Here is a 3,464-nt window from a genome sequence, read left to right as displayed (position 1 = left end):
GTTTTCCAGGACCTGTTCTTTATTTGGATTAGAATTACTGACATATGTCCTTTCATTTGGACCTGAACCACTGTCACTAGCATGTTTTAAAAGGCAGATGTGCTGGCTATGAATTCTTAATGTTTTTTTTTTTTTGGGAATCTAAATTTCTCTTTCACTTTTAAAGAGTTTTTGCTAGATACTAGATTATGGGTTGACAGTCTTTTCTTTCCACTCTTTGATTATGTCACCCACTGCCTTCTGACCTCTGCAGACACAGTTGTTTTAAGTCAAAATGTGGCATCTTCCTTGATTTGGAAGCTCCCTTGTCCTCTGGGGTAGGCCCTCACTTTTAGAGAGGTCTGACTCGGAACGTGTCCTGGCAGGCTGTTGTGCAACTTCAAAATGCACATGGTAAGTCCTAGGAATTCTTCCTTACAACATTATCACATGAGGTTGATAGCTCTTTTTTTTTTTTTTTTTTTTCCATCATAAGTGGTTGCCTTTTTACCTTTGGGACTCCAAAGTACATTTAGTTTGTTGATAAAAATATGTACAATTATGTGCACATTAAGAAATTTCTATGAGAGGCCCTCCCTAGTGGTGCAGCAGGTTAAAGCACAGCACTAAGAAGCGAAAGCCACTTTCGCATGAGTTTCATCCCGCCTGCCCCGGAGGTGACCACATGGTGTGGCAGTCCTCTCCTGACCCGCCCGCTGCTCCCCTCAGCAGTGTACTTCGATGATCTGCTGTTCTGCTCCCCACTCTGTTTCTGGTAAATCCTCTCACCGCCCCTGCACCTGGCCTGTACCCCAGTTCCGTATGCATAAAATAAATCTTTTAAAAAAACAAAGAAATCTCTATGTACCGCCTTTGTAAAAAATAATAATAATAATAATCTGTATTTCTTCACTGTGCTTGTCAAGATTTCTAAAGCTTTTGAGACAGAGAGCTAAAAAAAATAAAGCAAACCTCCCTTGTCAGTGGCTTTAATCACATCCTGCAGAACAGCTAGCTACGCTGTGTTGCAAAAGATGAACTAGGTTGCAGAGTGGGACCAGTCACTAAATGAGACTGAAACAGCTGTGATTTTGCACAACGTGCCAACACTTTCTTTAGCTCCAGGACACCAGACATTTTTGGTTCATAAAGTATCCTATGTTACTGGCTCAACTTTTCAGGAGAACTAGAGATTTTGTTCCGTATCCTCATTTCAGGCCCCGAGGAGTATTAAAAATTGAGGTCAACATTTTTTTTAAAAACTCATAGTACTTGAAAATAGAACTATGATTCAGATCTCTTCTCCAATTTTGTAAGAATATTTTAGGATTAAACCCGCAAGATTCAGGTCTGTCTTGATTCGATTTCTCCTAGGAGAGTCAGTCTTTTAATCAAGTAACAAATGACAGTTAAAGAGTTTTTCTAGCCTTTGTGACAATCCATTCGCTGCTAGTTTTGGTTATTAGCCTTCACTTTACTTTTATTATTGGTTGTGAATAGAGAGAATGTGTTGTGTTAAACAGGAAAGTCAATATCCAGAGTAGCAAAATCCTAATTAAACCCACAAAATTCCTAATTAAATTTTGACTGAAGCCCAGTTACCCACTCGATGCCAGTAGTAACATCATTTTTAGTAGCAACAAACAAAAACCTCTCCAGATATTGCCAAAAGATGACTCCAGAGTCATTTTGGTTGAGAAACACTGCTTTAGTGCATTGTTCGAAAGTCCTTCACAAAAGGCAAATCTTTAAAAACGATTTTATCCTCTCACACTCAGCTTATGAAGATTTTCTCTAGCAAATTCCTTGTGTTAGAATGTATTGGCACAAGCATGAAGTCAGTCAAATCTCTAAGAGGGTGATGATTTGGGGGAAGAATCATTGAAAGGAGCCATGTAAGAGTCAGGAGAAAGAGAGATCTGGGATCTGAAATAAAATTTTTAGGTAAAGAATAAATATAGAAGCAGATAAAAATATCAGGCCAAAATTTTTGGGATTTGTAGTAGTTGCAGGTAAAATTGTTTGAAAAGCTGTTGTTTAGCATCCTTGATTTCAGTGGCCAGTGTCTGCATGTCTCAGATGTGTGGGGTGTAAAGAAAGCATACTCTCATAAAGGCCCAAAAGCCCTTTGGAAGTCCCTCTGACAGATGGTCAGAGAGTAGAGGGTATTCATGTTTCCTTAGGAACTGGAAGGAAAGAAGAGGAATTGCGTGGGAGTGGAATTGTTCAGTCTTGGATGGCAGCCAGTGGGCAGTGCAGAATCAGAGGTAAACAAAAGGGCAGGCTGGCTTATCAGCAGGGTAGGTAGGCAAAGTAATGTTGCAGTAGCAAAATGCCATCAACTGTTTTGGGCTTAAAACAACTGCATATCTCAGAGTGTATGTTCAATCACAGCTTTGCACAAAAGCTTTGCTCTCCATAAACACCAAGGAGGAACCAGTTGATGAGGCATCCTGACTGCTTCTATTCCTGAGCATGAGTCAAAAGAAGTTCTGAAGGACTTGTACTTCCACTCCAAACTCACTGGACAGTAGTAGTCTGAAAAGCAAGGAGACTGACATATGTGATGAATAACATAGTAACTACAGTAGGTAGAGTTAACTATAGGGGTTAGCTCTGGTTGCATTTGTGGAAAATATAACCAAAGTCTATTACTGTTTATCCAAACCCCTCTTCTTATGGGGACCACTGTTGTGGGCTTTCTTCCACCAAGAGTCTCTGCACCTGTGTGTTTAAGTGATTTGGATAAGGTGCTCCCGCATGACCGCCTTGAGACTATAGCCTCCATCTCGAGGTGGCTGGGGACGCCAGGGTAGCTTCTGACTGATTGTGTGGTCAGGGGCCAAGGCCATCTGGGAGTAGCTCGAAAATTACACCAAGCATCTGCATGGAAAGTTCTTGTATACATGGCCGACATGTCCTGCCCTGTTCCCTATATAATTGCTGCCCTTTGATCCCTTTGAAGTCCTGTTTCCCTTAAGATCCTCTGGACCCTGTTTGTCCTGCATTTTCATGGAATTAATCATGCTTGTTCACTATTACTAAATAAATAACAAGAGTGCTGTTCACTGGACAGCAGCATCTTGCCCTGCAAACCTGCTCCGCGACTCATCTTGTAACAGGGTGGTCCCCAGGAAAAAAGGAAGTTCCAGGTTCCCTGCCCCACCCAGGGGTAGGAGGGTGGAGCTGAGCAGAAAAAGGAGAAGAGAAGGAAGCTGGATGGAGAGCCAGAAGGAGACCTGAGGAAGCCGAGAAAAAGGAGAAGAGAGAAGAAGAGAAGGAAGCTGGATGGAGAGCCAGAAGGAGACCTGAGGAAGCCACATGGAGCAGCAAGCATGTGATGAAGAAACCGTGCTTGTGTTCTGACCCTGGACTGATTGAGGCAAATGTGGGTGAGATACCTGTAGGGAAGTGACTATGGCAGTGTTTATATTGATTCTGATTTTGCTCTTTTCCTCCCAGATTTGTCTGGCCATTTCTGACCC

The sequence above is a fragment of the Condylura cristata genome, unplaced genomic scaffold, assembly GCF_000260355.1.
Source record: "Condylura cristata isolate star-nosed mole 26May11 unplaced genomic scaffold, ConCri1.0 scaffold00018, whole genome shotgun sequence".
NCBI classification, from domain to species: domain Eukaryota; kingdom Metazoa; phylum Chordata; class Mammalia; order Eulipotyphla; family Talpidae; genus Condylura; species Condylura cristata.
The sequence above is the reverse complement of the archived record's forward strand: the minus strand, read 5'-3'. Positions refer to the sequence as shown.